The sequence below is a fragment of the Silurus aristotelis genome (genome assembly GCF_946808225.1).
Source record: "Silurus aristotelis genome assembly, chromosome: 17".
Classification (NCBI taxonomy): Eukaryota; Metazoa; Chordata; class Actinopteri; order Siluriformes; family Siluridae; genus Silurus; species Silurus aristotelis.
Window position 1 is genome coordinate 4,656,951 of NC_139590.1, and position 20,000 is coordinate 4,676,950.

Sequence of the window (20,000 nt, forward strand, 5' to 3'; positions counted from 1 at the left end):
CATGTAACAATTATGATTGCACTAAAATTAATGCACATAATTGCTCAAGATATGAACATTATATATGTGTGGCATGAAACTCTATAACTAAAACTACAGTATCTATATTGTATATTGTTTATATCATCTACCAGCTGTTTAAATCTCAAAATGAGGGATTATACAGTGATAGAAAGAGGTTAAGGGCCTTACTCGAGGGCCCAAGAATGCAGCTTATTGGGGTGGGATTTGAACAGAAGACCTTCTGATGCAATGCCTTAACAATGAAGCTACGACACCCCCTTTAGAGTTCTTTTTTCATTAGTCTGACATGTGTCATAAATAGACAAAAACAATTGCTGACAGTGACATTTAGTGAGAGGAGATTTTTATTAGCATGTAGGGAAGAAGTCCCCATGAGGTTTTTCAATGTAATTTAGTTTTATTTGTGGAGTGCTTTTAACAATTGCCACTGTCCCAAAGCAGCTTTACAGAGACTATAAAATATGAATTTACAGGTTTTGTGCTTATAAGTTTATCCCTAATCAGCAAGCCAGTGCGACTCGCTGAGATGGTCTGATGAAGAAACCGTAAGGGAAACCAGAGTCAAAATGAAAAACTTCATCGGGTGGTACTGTCAGGTGGAAGAACGTGCCAGAAACCGAAGTGCAGTAAACAAAGTTTTAATGAATAATCACAGATCAAAAGCAGAAAACGGCAAACCAGAGACAAGATCTTGATGTAGCAAATCCTGGTAGACACAACGAGTAGACAGAAGCTCAAAGAGCTAAACAGAGTCCCGATGCTATGAAACGAAACCAAACCAAACCAAACCAAACCACTACACGTAGTGAAGGTAGTTTGAGTAGTCCAGTAATGTTCGTCAGCCTAAACTGTAGAACGGACAATGTGCTTGGTGAGGAACGGTGGCTATATAGCCTGGCTGATCAGCTCCAGGTGTAGATGATTAGTACGTAGGAGAGCTGCTTGGAGTGATAGGTGGGTTGAGTGAAGGTGTGGCTGGTGGATCCCTGACAGGTACAGAGTTTCTATTAATTCTAGTTTGATCATTGTTGTATTATTTTATTATATTAACTTCAATAGGAATTTACTGTATTGCTTGGGCACAGCTGCTATAATATAAGCGATAGCAGAAACTAATTACCTTCACAGACGTACCACAACACTAAATGTAACTATAAATGAATAAAAGTAAACGTTTAAGACATTATAAACCAATTGTAATTGCATAAGAAAAATGCTGGTTGGGAAAATCTTTTGCAGATATCATCAAATAGCTGAATTTGTGTTTATTTTCCAATAACTGCATAGCAACTGTTTATATTTCTTCTATATCCAATACATTATCATTCATCATCCATGTTATGTCTACCATGCCATGTTATGTCTACCATCTTCAGTTGTATGTTCAAGTTTAATGAGGCTTTTCATCAAATTGCAAAGCGCTGCGGTGAAGTTGCAGAAAAAAAACCCAGCCAATTTTCACTTTTAGGTCTGATACAATGAACGAAGGAGCGTCATGATGCTCGTTGAGAGCCAGTCCTCAGGCAGAATCAACCAAATTGCGTTCCTAATGCGTTGTGTAATAAAAAAGAATAATAATTACAAGAACAAATTGCATGTCTGGCGGCTTCTTTTGATTGTTTGTGATTAGCAGAAAGGGCGACATCAATCACGGCTGAAGTAAGCTCGGAGCGTGGCATCTATATTCCTCTGAAGGGGAAAAAAACTTGACTGGAGATCCTCAGGAGAGTAACATGAGGTTAGCCTGAATACATTTTGCCCCCCCTGACTTGTGAATTGTGAAGGACAGCATGCTAGCAAAAGAACTCTCTCTCTCTCACACACAGCAAACAGTCACTGAGAAGCAAATCAAACATCAGCCTAATGCAGGTGGGAGAAAAGCACGACAGTACACAATCAGGGCCGGGCCACGTCGAACGGTTGCCATGGAGACTGACATGGTCATGCTAAGGTCATGCCTCCGATCATGCGGCAATATTTGTGCGTGTAGCTTGCTGGTGAAGTCAGATACAGATTCTAAAAGACATAATACATAATACAGCCATGTTAATACACTCAAGGTCATGCACTGAATGCACTAAATTTTATGAACAGTGTTCACAGGAAGTTAAACGGATCAACCAAGGGACACTAGTGCATACGTGTGTGTGTGTGTGTGTGTGTGTGTGTGTGTGTGTGTGTGTGTGTGTGTGTGTGTGTGTGTGTGTGTGTGCATAACCCCCAAGGTCAGCAAGAAGACGAGGAGGAGGATGGACAGATGAAAGCAAAGCAAGGTGACGGAGAGAGCAAGGGAGTTCTTAATGACTGATATTATTAATAATGCATGACTCAAATTCAGGAAACACGGCCACCTGCCTGCAGTCCATCTGTTCAACAACACAAACCTACTGCCCCTCAAGAGTTTCGAAACTCAAATCTGTTACCCAAATCAGACAAGCCGTCATGCTGAGAAGATCAAATTTCATGTTGTTTCAAAGCGTCAGGATTTTTTTTTTTCTGCTTTTTAAAAGAGAGTGATCGCTCCTGCCACCTTCATCTCTCTCTCTCTCTCTCTCTCTCTCTCTCTCTCTCTCTCTCTCTCTCTCTCTCTCTCTCTCTCTCTCTCTCTCTTTCTCTCTATCTGACTTGTAGAATGTAGGGCATCCTCCATCCATGTAGTCAAATTTTTTAAGTACTCTGAGGTGATTAGCTTTCACAGCACCTTTAATCAAAACATTTTTTTTAAAAGATATAATTACAAACAGCACTTGAATGTGAACTCCATGGTCTGCTGATACGACAAACTTTGACCATGTTTATTCTTTTTACATGGCATCCGTCATCCGACATTATACATGCTTAAATTTATATCTCATTGCTTACAATATCAACCACTAAAAGCACAAAATAATCGATCAGGTGCTATTCTGTACACTGAATTATAGTATAATAAAAGACTAGAAGGATTATTGTTCGATAAAATCAAATATATCATCATTGGTGTGATCAGTACAAATATAGAATTTACCTGCAGAAATATATTAGCATACAATACATTCATACATTGTAAAAAACACCATTTCCTAATGCAGTTTCTGCGTTTTCTATCCGTTTGTGTGTGTGTGTGTGTGTGTGTGTGTGTGTGTGTGTGTGTGTGTGTGTGTGTGTGTGTGTGTGTGTGTGTGTGTGTGTTTAAAGCATTATGAAAAATTATCAAAAAGCTGTGCTCCTACACAAGTAAATTCTGGAAAAAAACAAATCCTAAATGACAGTCCAATGTCAAGGTGATTGGAATGATCATTTGTAATCAGAAAATCAACCTTGATAGGTGCACAATTCGATTCTAAATGAGTGGAAATTTCCCTGTGTGAACACTGGCATAACTTGGATAATCATCTTATAATACAACACTTGGTACAAACCTGCTTTTCTATTTTGTTGAAAGGGTGACATGTGAATGCGACTATATTTTTATAGTATTACTAAAAATTATTCCCCCGAAACTGGACCAATGGTTTCACTTTTTGTTTGTTGTTTTTTTCAATGGCAGTCAAAATGCTGAACCTCAAATTTGGTGCTTCAAACTAAAAAAAAATCTGGCAACCTCGGAATGCTAAATGATACTGCAATGTTGATTGGAATAATCATTTGTCATGAGAAACCTCATCAACAACACAACTTGATTCTAAATAAGTAAGAATTTCCTTGTGTGAACACTGATGTAACTTGAGTCATCATCTTGTAATACACCCTTATGTACAAGCCTGCTTTGCTACTTAGTTAAAGAGACAGGACAGGTGAATGTGAACACATTTTCGACAGTATTACCAACATTGTTTTTTTCCCAAAATGGACTAATGGATTCACTTAAAACCTGAAAAAATAAAAGAATTTTAAAGTGTCTTTACAAATGGTTGTCAAAATGCTAAACACAATGTTTGGTCCTTCTACTGAGGAAAAATCTGACAACATGAAAATGACATTGCAAAGGTGATTGGAATGATCATTTCTAATCAGAAACTCAAGCAGGTGCAGAACTCGATTCTGAATATGTGGAAATTTCCTTGTGTGAACACTAACGTAACTGGAGTCATCGTCTTGTAAACAGGTGAATGCGACTCAATTTACAGTATTACCAAAATCTTTTCCCCAAAATTGGACGAACGGCTTTGCTTCATAGAAAGAGAAATCTGCTTCAATCCAGCTTCTCAGTTGCTGATGTACAAAATGGTACTTTGAACCCTTATTGTTCCGTTTCAGGTAGCCTGCAATGCAGCTAATCAGAAGCACTTATTTAAAAGTCTTATTATAATGTACACGAGTGTTTACTGAGTGACATATCTCATTAGCTGATGTTGTGCTGATGTTGTGCTGAATTGAGCAGCATTCTGAGCTCGGTGTTGCTGTTAGGAATTATGCGAAAGCAAGAAAGGGTTTAATTAACATCTGAAACGGTTGAAGCACCGGTCACTAGTGACACACACAAACACACAAACAAACATTATGTATTGCATTGATCAGTCACAAAGGCATGAATAGAGCAAACACACACACATGCAATCAGGCTTTCAGATTTCACTCCAATCTAAAGCTGAGGCACCACAATGATGACAACGATGATTATAATAGCAGAGTAATTTGCAAGGTCATAATGATTAGAGAGAGAGGGAGAGGGAGAGGGAGAGAGAGAGAGAGAGAGAGAGAGAGAGAGAGAGAGAGAGAGAGAGAGAGAGAGGATTGTACAGACTGAGGCAAGAGGTTTGCAAGAGAAGAGTGCTGCATGACAGGATGTAAGTGAGGAAAGGAATGGGATGAAAGGAGAGAGGTATGAGACAGAAATGAGAGCGGCAGAAAGAAGGAAGGAAAGAAGGTTGAAGGACTCTGGACTAAAATTAGCTGCAGTATGTTAAATCTCCATGCATGCCTGATTGGCGTCCAATCGAAAACACGGAGCAGGTTTTCGCCGTCACGCAACTGCGCCCAGTCACACTGTGTGACGGGTCGCGAAGCCTATAGGCCAGAGCTGTCACACAATGCTACAATCTGTATTCATTTATGCTTCGAAATATCCATATCTATATATTCAGTTTCGCTTTTCCTGATGCCATACATTGCCTTAAGTCAATTAGAGCATCTTTTTTATTTCCATACAAGGTCAAACATAAAAGCCAAAAGATGGATTTATTTCAGCTTTTATTCAACATATTGGAATTTCAATGGGTGAACCATTAACATAAACCATGCTGACTGTCAGAAACATTCCACTGAGCTGGAATATCTTTAACCTGCACTGCAATTAATGGCATCTTAGCAAGGAAAAATGTATTTAGTATTTCATTCTGCTATTTCCCGTATGTAATATGCACATGACAAACAACCTTGAACCTTTTAAAATTGCAGCAAACCAATTAGAAGGCTATTAAACCTATTTAAACCATTTTCACTTATTTTAATCTTTAAACGGTCTTCTTTTGGGGCACAATTCAAGCACTTAGCAATAGCAAATATATATATTTGCTAATTTTAAAAAAAAACAGCTAGAAATTAGTAATAATGTGCAGGATACAATAATAAATAAATGATTTAATAAATACATATACATATCTGTTTGTTGGATCGGACCACACGGACCAGCCTTCGTGTCAGGCTGATGGACAGGACGCGGAAGCGGAAATAACTCAATCATAGTTTATTCAGTCAGTTCAACAAAGAAACACTCACAGTTGCCGTGGCGAGAAAACAACCAAAGAATATCCGCTCGAGACGAGTAATCCAAAACGAAACTTAGAGTCCAAAAGCGAAAGTAAAGCTGCAACGGCAAAGAGTAATCCACACTTAGACACAGAGTCTGGAAACAGAACCAGAGGGCAGCCTGGCGGTCGCGGGAACATGAGATGACCAGCATGACAATTCAAGAACCGACAGTCTGTGACTCCAGAACATAAGTTTATATAGTCTAAACCTAGATGAGCCACAGCTGTCGGTCGTCAAGGCAGGCACGGGATAACGAGGCAGCGTGACTGCTACCGAGGGGGCGTGGCAGGGTGAATCCCTGACAGCGGCTGCGGGAGGCGTGGCAGGGGGATCCCTGACAGCAGCCGAGGGAGGCGTGCCTGACAGTACACCCCCCCCCCCTCCAGGGGCGGCACCTGACGCCCCAAAACCCACCAACACCAGGCGGGCCGGGGCACTCTGAGGAAGGCCTCTCCAACCGACCCGGGACAAAGGAGGCCTCGTGAGCATTGCAGCGGAACAGGGGAAGATCGGAAGGGGCCCAAGGCGAAGCGGCGTCTTCGGTCGGGATCAGGAACGGGTCAAGGGCCCTCGAAAAGACCGGAAGCAGAGCAGACTTCCTGGCGGAGATCAGCGGTGGCGCGACCTCCACGACGGGTAACCTGAACCGTACGGCGTCCACGACAAAGGCCGGAGGCCGAGCGGCGTCCACGGCGGAGACCGGAGGCCGAGCGACGTCCAAGGCGGAGACCGGAGGCCGAGCGACGTCCACGGCGGAGATCGGAGGCCGAGCAACGTCCACGGCGGAGACCAGGAACACAGGGGCACTTTTGGCAGGACGTTGGGCCATAACGACACCCTCGGAGAGACTCTGGAGAGCTTTGCCGTCGTCAGAGGGACATGGAGGACCGACGTTGTTATCAGAGGGACCTGAAGGCCTGACGTCGCCCTGCGGGGAGACTGGAGGCCCGACTTCGCCCTGCGGGGAGCCTGGAGGCCCGACTTCGCCCTGTCGGGGAACCTGGGGGCGAGCCGTCGCCCTGAGGGAGACTTGGGGGCGAGCCTTCACCCTGAGGGAGACTCTGTGGAGCCTGGGAGGCGGCGGTACGACGTCCCCCTCGTGGCTAGGCGGCGGTACAATGATCTCTTCGCGGCCAGGCGGCGGTACGACGTCCTCTTCACGGCCTTTGAATGGGGCTGAGCTCTCTTGGGGACTCTGTGGCTGAGCGGCACCCTCCGCGGAACTTTGTGGCTGAGCGGCACCCTCGGCGGAACTCTGTGGCTGAGCGGCACCCTCGGCGGAACTCTGTGGCTGAGCGGCACCCTCGGCGGAACTCGGTGGCTGAGCGGCACCCTCGGCGGAACTCGGTGGCTGAGCGGCGCCCTCGTGAACGGTATGTGGCTGCTCGGCGCTCTCGTGACGGGTCTGTGGCGGCTCGGCGCTCTCGTGACGGGTCTGTGGCGGCTCGGCGCTCTCGTGACGGGTCTGTGGCGGCTCGGCGCTCTCGTGACGGGTCTGTGGCGGCTCGGCGCTCTCGTGACGGGTCTGTGGCAGAGAGGCGCGCTCCTGGAGACACTGTGATGGAGAGGCGCACTCCTGGAGACACTGTGGCGGAGAGGCGCGCCCACGGGAACCTCGAAACAGGGCGGCGCTTGTAGATGTTCTGTGGCGCACGGACAGCTTGTGGGAATGCTGGGATGCCAGCATCCCAGCATTCTACACTCTAAGTGTAATCCCTGATACTTAGAGTCCATGGCACGCTTGCAGACGCTCGGAGATGGTGCAGAGCATCCACGAGAACCCCGGAACACAGCGGCGCGCTTGTACAGATCCAGGGGCAGAGCCGTGTGTCCGTGAAAGCCCTGGAACTTGCCTTTGAGGAACTTGAGACAAAGTCACATGCTCAGCAGAACCTTGGAACGAAGCATTGTCCTCCTCGAGGGGACTGTCGTGGAGATCCGCCACCTCTATCCCACACATCCTCAGAGGAAGCTCGCTAAATTCGGCGAGTGGGCCAAAATTGCCCCCTTTGGCGCTCCATAATATGCTGGTTTTAGAGAGAGCATCAGCAGACAGGAGGGAAACGCAGAAGGTGATCTTGGCTCGTTCGGAGGGAAACTGGGAAAAATGTTCCTCCACATACTCGCCGATGCTCCTTAGGAATCCGCCCAGTTCGCTGCTCTCTCCGGAAAAACGAGCCGGGAATCCCTTTGCGCTCGCGGAGGGGCGTCGGCGTCAGTGGCTTTGGACCGCGAGGAGCGCCATGGAACTTCCGGGAGAAATACGAAGCCGGGTTCGGCTGCCGATCCATCGCGGCCGAAATCGTGGGAGGGCGGTTCCACTTTCGGTTCAGGTTGGTTCTTCTGTCAGGCTGATGGACAGGACGTAGAAGCGGAAATAACTCAATCATAGTTTATTCAGTCAGTTCAACAATAAAACACTCACAGTTGCCGTGGCGAGAAAACAACCAAAGAATATCCGCTCGAGACGAGTAATCCAAAACGAAACTTAGAGTCCAAATGCGAAAGTAAAGCTGCAACGGCAAAGAGTAATCCACACTTAGACACAGAGTCTGGAAACAGAACCAGCGGGCAGGCTGGCGGTCGCGGGAACATGAGATGACCAGCATGACAATTCAAGAACCGACAGTCTGTGACTCCAGAACATGAGTTTATATAGTCTAAACCTAGATGAGCCACAGCTGTCGGTCGTCAAAGCAGGGTGAATCACTGACAGTGGCTGTGGGAGGCGTGGCAGGGGGATCGCTGACAGCAGCCGAGGGAGGCGTGGCAGTGGGATCCCTGATACTTCGCTCCCCAAATGCATCAATAAGTCTCAGCCGCCAATGACCCTGTTGCCTGTTCACCACTGCAGACCGGGAACAGAACACAAGAGCTGTTCTGACTCAGTCGTCTAGCCATCAAAATTTGGGCCCTATTAGGGTTGCCAAAATTAACGTTAAAAACACGTTAACGTAAATTAATTTTAACAGCACTTATTTTCTTACAACATGATTATTGCAGCACACATTTCTGTTTGACCATTTTTATTTTTTCTTATTTTACTAATGTAGCATTTTTGTAGTATGTCTGCCATCTCTGTCATCTCTCTTCACAGACACATAAATAAAACAACCTGAATCTCAGTGAATACTCACCTCACAGACTTAATAATTTTATGAATAGAAAGCATGAAATGTCTACTCTTAAATCAACCAATTTACAATGTAAAACAAATATTCTCTGATTATGTATCCATCCATCCATCCATCTTCTCCCGCTTATCCGATGCCGGGTCGCGGGGGCAGCAGTCTAAGCAAAGATGCCCAGACTTCCCTCTCCCTAGACACTTCTTCCAGCTCTTCCGGGGGGACACCAAGGCGTTCCCAGGCCAGCCGGGAGACATAGTCTCTCCAGCGTGTCCTAGGTCTTCCCCGGGGTCTCCTCCCAGTGGGACGCGCCCGGAACACCTTCCCAGGAAGGCGTCCAGGAGGCATCCGGAACAGATGCCCGAGCCACCTCAGCTGACCCCTCTCGATGTGGAGGAGCAGCGGATCTACTCCGAGCTCCTCCCGAGTGACTAAGCTTCTTACCCTATCTCTAAGGGATCGCCCAGCCACCCTGCGGAGGAAGCACATTTCGGCCGCCTGTATCCGGGATCTTGTCCTTTCGGTCATGACCCAGAGCTCATGACCATAGGTGAGAGTAGGAACGTAGATTGACCGGTAAATCGAAAGTTTCGCCTTGCGGCTCAGCTCCTTCTTCACCACGACAGACCGGTACATCGACCGCATTACTGCAGAAGCTGCACCGATCCGTCTGTCAATCTCCCGTTCCACCCTTCCCTCACTCGTGAACAAAACCCCAAGATACTTAAACTCCTCCACTTGCGGCAGGAACTCCCCACCAACCTGAAGTGGGCAAGCCACCCTTTTCCGACTGAGGACCATGGCCTCGGATTTGGAGGTGCTGATTCTCATCCCAGCCGCTTCACACTCGGCTGCAAACCGTCCCAGTGCATGCTGAAGGTCCTGGTCTGATGAAGCCAACACGACAACATCATCTGCAAAGAGCAAAGACGAAATCGTGTCGTCACCAAACCGGACACCCTCCGACCCCTGGCTGCGCCTAGAAATTCTGTCCATAAAAATTATGAACAGAACCGGTGACAAAGGGCAGCCCTGCCGGAGTCCAACATGCACCGGGAACAAGTCTGACTTACTGCCGGCAATGCGAACCAAGCTCCTGCTTCGGTCATACAGGGACCGGACAGCCCTTAGTAAAGGGCCCCCGACCCCATACTCCCGGAGCACCCTCCACAGGCCGCCGCGAGGGACACAGTCGAATGCCTTTTCCAAATCCACAAAGCACATGTGGACTGGTTGGGCAAACTCCCATGAACCCTCCAGCACCCTGTAGAGGGTATAGAGCTGGTCCAGTGTTCCACGGCCTGGACGAAAACCACATTGTTCCTCCTGAATCCGAGGTTCTACTATCGGCCGTATTCTCCTCTCCAGTACCCTGGCATAGACTTTCCCAGGTAGGCTGAGAAGTGTGATCCCCCTATAGTTGGAACACACCCTCCGGTCCCCCTTCTTAAAAAGAGGGACCACCACCCCGGTCTGCCATTCCAGAGGCACTGTCCCCGACCGCCACGCGATGCTGCAGAGGCGTGTCAGCCAAGACAGCCCCACAACATCCAGAGACTTGAGGTACTCAGGGCGGATCTCATCCACCCCCGGTGCCCTGCCACCGAGGAGTTTCTTTACTACCTCGGTGACTTCAGCTTGGGTGATGGACGAGTCCGCCTCTGAGCCCTCAGCCTCTGCTTCCTCAATGGAAGACGTGACGGCGGGATTGAGGAGATCCTCGAAGTATTCCTTCCACCGTCCAACAACATCCCCAGTTGAGGTCAACAGCTCCCCACCTCTACTGTAAACAGCATTGGTGGGGCACTGCTTTCCCCTCCTGAGGCGCCGGACGGTTTGCCAGAATCTCTTCGAGGCCAGCCGATAGTCCTTCTCCATGGCCTCACCGAGCTCCTCCCAGGCCCGAGTTTTTGCCTCGATAACCACCCGGGCTGCAGTTCGCTTGGCCTGCCGGTACCCGTCAGCTGCCTCAGGAGTCCCACAAGCCAACCAGGCCAGGTAGGACTCCTTCTTCAGCTTGACGGCATCCCTTACTTCCGGTTTCCACCACCGGGTTCGGGGATTGCCGCCTCGACAGGCACCGGAGACCTTACTGCCACAGCTCCGAGCGGCCGCTTCGACAATGGAGGTGGAGAACATGGTCCACTCGGACTCAATATCTCCGGCCTCCCTCGGGATCTGGTCAAAGCTCTGCCGGAGGTGGGAGTTGAAGATCTCTCTGACAGGAGGCTCGGCCAAACGTTCCCAGCAGACCCTCACAGTACGCTTGGGTCTGCCGAGTCTGTCCAGCTTCCTCCCCCGCCATCGGATCCAACTCACCATCAGGTGGTGATCAGTTGACAGCTCCGCCCCTCTCTTTACCCGAGTGTCCAAGACATACGGCCGCAGGTCAGATGAAACGACCACAAAGTCGATCATCGACCTGCGGCCTAGGGTGTCCTGGTGCCACGTGTACTGATGGACACCCTTATGCTTGAACATGGTGTTCGTTATGGACAAACTGTAACTAGCACAGAAGTCCAATAACTGAACACCGCTCGGGTTCAGATCAGGGGGGCCGTTCCTCCCAATCACGCCCCTCCAGGTGTCACTGTCGCTGCCCACGTGTGCATTGAAGTCTCCTAGTAGAACGACGGAGTCCCCAGTCGGAGCACTGTCCAGCACCCCTCCCAGAGACCCCAAGAAGGCCGGGTACTCTATACTGCCGTTTGGCCCGTAGGCACACACGACAGTGAGAGACCTATCCCCGACCCGTAGGCGCAGGGAAACGACCCTCTCGTTCACCGGGGTAAACTCCAACACATGGCGGCTGAGCTGGGGGGCTATAAGCAAACCCACACCAGCCCGACGCCTTTCACCATGGGCAGCTCCAGAGTTGTAAAGAGTCCATCCTCTCTCGAGGAGTGTGGTTCCAGAGCCCAGGCCGTGCGTAGAGGTGATCCCGACTATCTCTAGTCGGAACCTCTCAACCTCACGCACAATCTCAGGCTCCTTCCCCGCCAGCGAGGTGACATTCCACGTCCCTAGAGCTAGCTTCCGTGTCCAGGGATCGGGTTGTCGAGGCCTCCACCTTCGACTGCTGCCCGATCCTCTTAGCACCGGCCCCTTACGGTCCCTCCTGCAGGTGGTGAGCCCACTGGAAGGCGGCCCCACGTCGCTCCTTCGGGCTGAGCCCGGCCGGACCCTGTGGGGGAAGGCCCGGCCACCAGGCGCTCGCATACGAGCCCCAACCCCGGGCCTGGCTCCAGTGTGGGGCCCCGGCTGCGCCATACCGGGCGACGTCACGGTCCCTGATGTAGTATCTCTCATAAGGGGTTTTGAACCGCTCTTAGTCTGACCCGTCGCCCAGGACCTGTTTGCCTTGGGAGACCCTACCAGGGGCATATAGCCCCGGACAACATAGCTCCTAGGGTCATTCGAGTACTCAAACCCCTCCACCACGTTAAGGTGGCAGTTCAAGGAGAGGCTGATTATGTAATCTGTATGAAATTTGAAAGAGTTACAATTCTCCCCGGTATCACCTTATTAACCGTCCGTCTGGACACAAATCAAAAGTTTAGTTTCAGTGTCCTGATAATTTACATAATTTAAAACACCATAATTACTTTAAAACATTTGCAAGAACATTTTGTCTTCATGCTTCTATGCTGAGTAGTACTCTAATCAACATGGTCATGGACAAATATTGATGCTTTATTCAAATTTATGTTTATAATTAGTAAAACCAAACTCAACATAGAGCATAAAGACAAAATATTTTTGTAATTGTTTTAATTATAATAATAATAATAAAATAATAAAATATAATAATAATAATATATAGTAATTATAGTGCGTATATAACCAGGACACCAAACAGATCTTTTGCTATGTTTCCACACGGACGGTTTTAATTGCCGGACGTGTGCATACATTTTTTTGTCTGGGGAATAGGGATATAAGTCTCTGATCCATTACCACTGTAGATGGAGTTAATGCTCTGCTTTACAATACAAACTGCCAATAAAGAAAAGGAAGAAGAAGAAGAAGAATTATAAGTTTTTTGGTGCTTGATTTGAGACTTGGCGCATCAGTAAAACAAATGTTTAGTGATTATTAAAACAGTAAAGAAAGATGTCATGAATAAATGTGTGTTGGGTTTAATTTCGCATCTTTTAAATGTATTAATTTATATTTTTTATAAAAATAGTCAAATAAAAATGCATGCTGCATTAATCGCACGTTAATAAAATTAGTGCTGTTTTGAAAAATAAATTAAATATTCTTTATATCAATATATATCACAAATCGAAATATACATTACGTATAGTCAGAAAGTCCAGCAGTACATAGGCACTGATTGTTATAATTAGGAACTACATATTATACATCACTCGATTCAATCATTTTTATTTGTATTTTTTTATTTGTCACTTTCCTGTGTCATACAGTATCTAGTTGGAAAAACTTTAAATTCAGATGTCGTTCTCACTCAAATTACAGCTGTGCATTGCACACGTACAACAAAAATGAATGCTTTTTTCATACGCTCTTTCTTTACAGCTCAGTAAATGTCTGGTTTTGTTATGCCATGTATAGCAATATCATGGCAAATAAAAAGAATAAAAATGCGGCAGTCCTACAACAATAGCAGTCCACTGTTAAACTAGCTGTTTTAGGTCTACCGACTGATGCTAGCTCAACGCACACTTCCTGCCTGACAAATATGATTCTTCAATATCAGGCGCTGATCGATTGCAATTCCATATAAAATACAGGTTTATTATTTACATCAAACCTGTTAATTAAGTTTTTATAACAGAAGATTTAATCTATTTAATCTGTTTCTATACAAACAATTCATTTTGTGGACATTCCTGGTGTTTGACATGAAAAGGATTAAAAAAAATTTTGTAATGTGTATTTGTTGACACGGTGGTGCTTTCTATAAAGAGACATTTACCAGTTTTGGAAGAAAGAATTAGTAACCCCATCAGTAATTATTTTCAGGTAACAAAAAGTAACAAAAGTATTGGGATACCTGACTTTTCCAACCATGTGGTTCTTCTCCAAACTATTACCACACGAAGTTGGTGGCACACAATTGTATACAATATCTTTAGATGTAGTAGCACGAAATTTTCTCTTTAATTGAAACCCAAACTTGACTACTGGCATTGCTCTTTTGCACATAAAAAAAGCTCCATGAACAGGTGGTTCAAAAAGGTTTCGCGACTAGCTCTGTTTACAAGACTTTTTTTTTATCTATGTTTCCACACTATCACCTTCAAAATAGTCCCCTTGCACAGCGTTCCTGCACCCTCTGGAATGTGTCCTGGAAGTCTTTTTGTCGAAGCGTGTCAAGCACCTTCTACCGGATCTCCGCAGTGGTGTCAAAATGGCGACATTTGAACTGAATCTTCATCTTCAGAAAGAGGGCAAAGTCCGCAGGAGTCAAATCTGGAGAGTAGGGTGGGTGCGACAGCAAGCTCATGTAGTTTCCAGAGAGAAACTCAGGTATGAGAAGAGCTCGGAGTGCACAAGTGGTAAGAATAGCACCAATTGCACAGCTCCCGATGTACACAGGATGATGTCTTTTGGCACACTTACTTATGAAGGTCGGTCCTCCCTGTGACTGTGCGTGCAGCCATCTGTTGGCATGTTACAAAACTATTTTCTAAACTTTTGGTACCACCTCATATATGGTGTACATGGGTTGAAGTGGAAGGACTTGAGTGGCCTGCTACAGAGCTCCAATCTCAGTCTTGCGGAACACCTTTCGGATGAATTGGAATGTTAGCTGCACTCCAGGCACAAACTTTTGCTCATATAGCATATTTATTTCAGCAGCCAAGATGCAAGATGTAGCGGTTTGTATAACAATTGCATTTTTATGCACATGTTTGAACTACTTTTTTGGATTATAACTAATAAACCTAATAATACACCATATTGGAAGGCTGCACTCACATTGTTTTGCAGGCAGACACTTTATTATTCAACTGTTTGCAGCCTGAGAAATGGCCAAGAGGGAATTTAATTTATAACATGCAGGTGGGAAAGTGAAAAGGATGGATAGTATGTGGAGATCTGGTGGAGTGTGTAGGTGCTGTAGAAATATGGATACCCCAGGAAACTGATTTCTCAGTATTCCATAGGAAAAACAGAGATGAGAGATGGCTGTAGCTAATTCGTTCATCACATTCATCCTGAGTTTAGTCCCTCACTTGATGCACTGCCAGCTGTGAATCCTGCATGCATTCAGATAAACTCTCACCGAGGTTGCTGAATCCTGACCGGAGAAATAAATGAACTTGTACCGACCTTTAATCTTTGGACTTGAGTTGTGTTAACTGCTCTAAATTTGCCAAGAGTATTTCAGTGTGGTTTTCTTTATACCTTTGTGCATCTACCCATCCTAGTTTCCACTTCAGCATGAATCTGTCTTTCTTGACGGTTCACGTTTATACTCATGAGTGAACTCCTGCTCCTGACAATGATTTCTTGACCAAATGTTTTCAACACTGCATGCTTTCAATTCCATTTTTCCAAAGATCAATTCCTCAAATGTCAAGAAAATCACTGATCTCACCATCCTTCCACTGAATAATCAACCCTGGTGCTGTCCTCCATTGTTCTGCTGTGCTACACAATGAACCATTCTCTAGTCAAGAATAAAATATCTGCTGCAGATGATGGAAAACCAACGTCCAACCAATCAGAGCAGTGGGATGTGTGTACTGTCCTTGGAATTCAGAAAGACTTTAAGTTTTGTTGTATTTAAATAGTGATAATTGGGATTTTCAGAGTATAATATTTATATGTCATGAATAAGGGTTACACTGAATTGCTTAGTTGTCAGGATAAAAGGACAAAACCAAAAGATCTAGGCGTCAATCAAATCCCAACCTAAACCAATCACATTTAACATTTAACCTTTGCACCTGACCAATAATGAAGCAACACTACTAGTTTTCTCCCACTGCGACACTCCCTCCACTGACTTCCTGTAGCCACTTAGATCAGATTTAGATGAATTCTCTTTACTGATTTTATTAATCAAAGTGATACAAAGATGAAAAAGACAATAGAACAGCAATAGTTTCGATCTATTAACAGAGGTCAAAATGAGTTACAGTGAGGCAAATAAGTATTTGAACACCCTGCTATTTTGCAAGTTCTCCCACTTAGAAATCATGGAGGGGTCTGAAATTGTCATCGTAGGTGCATGTCCACTGTGAAAGACATAATCTAAAAAAAAAAATCCAGAAATCACAATATATGATTTTTGAACTATTTATTTGTATGATACAGCTGCAAATAAGTATTTGAACACCTGTCTATCAGCTAGAATTCTGAACCTCAAAGACCTCTTAGTCTGCCTTTAAAATGTCCACCTCCACTACATTTATTATCCTAAATTAGATGCACCTGTTTGAGGTTGTTAGCTGCATAAAAACACCTGTCCACCCCATACAATCAGTAAGAATCCAACTACTAACATGGCCAAGACCAAAGAGCTGTCCAAAGACACTAGAGACAAAACTGTACACAAGGCTGGAAAGGGCTACGGGAAAATTGCCAAGCAGCTTGGTGAAAAAAGGTCCACTGTTGGAGCAATCATTAGAAAATGGAAGAAGCTAAACATGACTGTCTAAGGAAGGTGAGAAATCAGCCCAGAACTAAACGGGAGGAGCTGGTCAATGACCTGAAAAGAGCTGGGACCACCGTTTCCAAGGTTACTGTTGTTAATACACTAAGACATCATGGTTTGAAATCATGCATGGCACAGAAGGTTCCCCTGCTTAAACCAGCACATGTCCAGGCACGTCTTAAGTTTGCAAATGACCGTCTGGATGATCCAGAGGAGTCATGGGAGAAAGTCATGTGGTCAGATGAGACCAAAATAGAACTTTTGGGTCATAATTCCACTAAACATGTTTGGAGGAAGAAGAATGATGAGTACCATCCCAAGAACACCATCCCTACTGTGAAGCATGGGGTGGTAGCATCATGCTTTGGGGTTGTTTTTCTGCACATAGGACAGGGCGACTGCACTGTATTAAGGAGAGGATGACCGGGGCCATGTATTGCAAGATTTTGGGGAACAACCTCCTTTCCTCAGTTAGAGCATTGAAGATGGGTCGAGGCTGGGTCTTCCAACATGACAATGACCCGAAGCACACAGCCAGGATAACCGAAGAGTGGCTCTGTAAGAAGCACATCAAGGTTCTGGCGTGGCCTAGCCAGTCTCCAGACCTAAACCCAATAGAGAATCTTTGGAGGGAGCTCAAACTCCGTGTTTCTCAGCGACAGGCCAGAAACCTGACTGATCTAGAGAAGATCTGTGTGGAGGAGTGGGCCAAAAATTCGTCCTGCATTGTGTGCAAACCTGGTGAAAAACTACAGGAAACGTTTGACCTCTGTAATTGCAAACAAAGGCTACTGTACCAAATATTAACATTGACTTACTCAGGTGTTCAAATACTTATTTGCAGCTGTATCATATAAATAAATAGTTAAAAAATCATACATTGTGATTTCTGGAATTTTCTTTTTAGATTATGTCTCTCACAGTGGACATGCACCTACGATGACAATTTCAGACCCCTCCATGATTTCTAAGTGGGAGAACTTGCAAAATATCGGGGTGTTCAAATACTTATTTTCCTCACTGTAAAATCTTCCTTACTCAAACACAAAATACAATAATAAATGCTAGTACTAAAAACAATATCCAAAACAAACAAACAAACAAAAAATAAAATCAATCAATCAATCAATCAATCAAAGGAGAAAAGACTTGCATGTGAATACATTAACACTGCGATATATGTATTTTTTTATTCTTTTTAATTTTCTTGCCTCTTCCATTTTTTTATTTTTTTAATTGTGACAAGAAGGGTTGCCAACTGGTGTAAAAGTCCCAAGCATTGTAAAATGTATCTAATCTATTAGAATAGGTTACATCATTTTGCGCATCTTATGAAAGTAGCTGGGTGGGGAAGGATTCTTTCAGTTCAGAAATAAAACCATTTTATCAATTATTTAGCCAAAGGTGAGCACGTTTGTCTGTGAGGGTGAAAAGGAAACAATTTTTTGCAGTTGAGTTCAAATAATGCTACTAGGGGGCATTATCTGAAGTAAAACATTTGGAAATTGATTGGAAAATTGATGCCCAGAAAAAAGTCAAGGCTGGGCAAAGCCAAAGGGTATGATAGTGTAGCTGGAGCTTGTTGACACCAATCACAGGTTGTATCAAAACCAGCGTTGTGTAAGCGTATGACAAGCACATGTAGAGGACGGTTATGTACACGACAAAAGGCATGGACCAGATTTAAAACACTGATGGTACCTACAAAGCAAATAATGCATCATCTCTAACTTACTTCAAAGAACTTCTCATCCTGCATTGCACCACACTCCATTTGATCCTCAACCTCTGGTCCCACCATCTCTCAGGGTACAAGGAAGGCCTGCTTCAAGACACGCTTTTTGGCACCTAGCTGGGGGAGATCCAAAATAAACCGTCACTAGCAATTATGTCAAACAGCAATAAGTGTCATCTGTCTTATTTTCTAACTACAACATATGGACAGTTTGTGGGCACCTGACCATCAAATGGGGATGTGCTTTTTGAACATCCCAATCCACATCTATCTATCTATCTATCTATCTATCTATCTATCTATCTATCTATCTATCTATCTATCTATCTATCTATCTATCTATCTATCTATCTATCTATCTATCTATCTATCTATCTATCTATCTATCTGTCTGTCTGTCTGTCTGTCTGTCTGTCTGTCTGTCTAGTAAAGAGGATCAGAGCTCTATAACAAGCATATCTTTAAGGAACTGGCTTTGTGCACAGGAGCATTGTCATGTTCAAGTTAAGGGAAATTTTCATTGTACCACATCGAAGATCCTGTACAATTGTGTGCCTTCATCATTGTAAAAGAAGCATTTATAGCTGGAAAGGTCAGGTGTCCTTATACTTTTGTCCATATATTTATCCTGTAACTAATCTGCTATTTATTGCCTGCATATGTGTGTGTAAGAAAATGAAAAACAGCGAAAGGGGGAAAGTGAAATAAAATGACATGTTTCAAGTAGTCATCTCATTTGCACATGTAAATAGGAATTATGTTCCTCTTTGTAGGTGATAAACGCCAAACTTGCTCTCAAGGACAGCTGAAAAACACTGCGTTTTTATTCCTTGCAGGATTGGCATGCAGAATGTTGTCACTCCGAGCATTTTTATATCAATAAACAAAATTAAAATAAATAAAAAAAACACATCAAGACAAAAAAAAAAAAAAAAAAAAGACGAGCTCTAGGTGACCTTTTCGAAAGCTCTGCATGAGTGATGACTCAAAATGAACTGAGGCAGCCGTTTGACTCAGAGGAGTTTTATATACAGAAAGAAAAAAAAAACAGGAGAAGAAGAGAAAAACAAACTTTTGGAACAACAGGATGATGAAACATGTGATTCATTGGCTCGATGTAATTAAGCAGATTGCGTAGCTTGTGTACATGAATCCCAAATGGCCAGGATATCCTACTCCTGAGTGCAAAAGTTTGTATGCCCCATACCTTATCAGTGCGAGGAGGAAAAAAATTGAGTTTATGTAAATACATACAAAAAAATAGGGTTGTGCTGCATATAACAACAATTCAAAAACAACAATAACTAGTAAAGAAATATCTGTTCTGTAAAGTTAGGCCCTGAAAGCAAAACAGATTAATTAAGCACCAGTTTGTGGAAAAAATTGTAGCATGTATATGAAGTCAATTTTCAAAGAATTTGTGAAATTTGAAAGAAATCTTTTTTTACATTACTTTTCCCTAAATCAACTCTCAATATAAAAAAGAACCTTAATTTTTTTTTCCCCCAAAATGTATTTGTCATGAATGATAGAATTTTACATTTTATTATATTTACAATTACTGTACTGTATATTATATTATAATTCCAACTAAATCACAGTTTTATTTCTTGGTTTTTCCTATTGTGATGACTGACCAAGGGAATTTGCCTTATGTGTTAAATCAGATTTATATCCTGGTGAAACAGAAAATGAGTTCCTATTGAATTTCCTGTTCCTATTCATCCACGTGTATTAAAAATGCAAA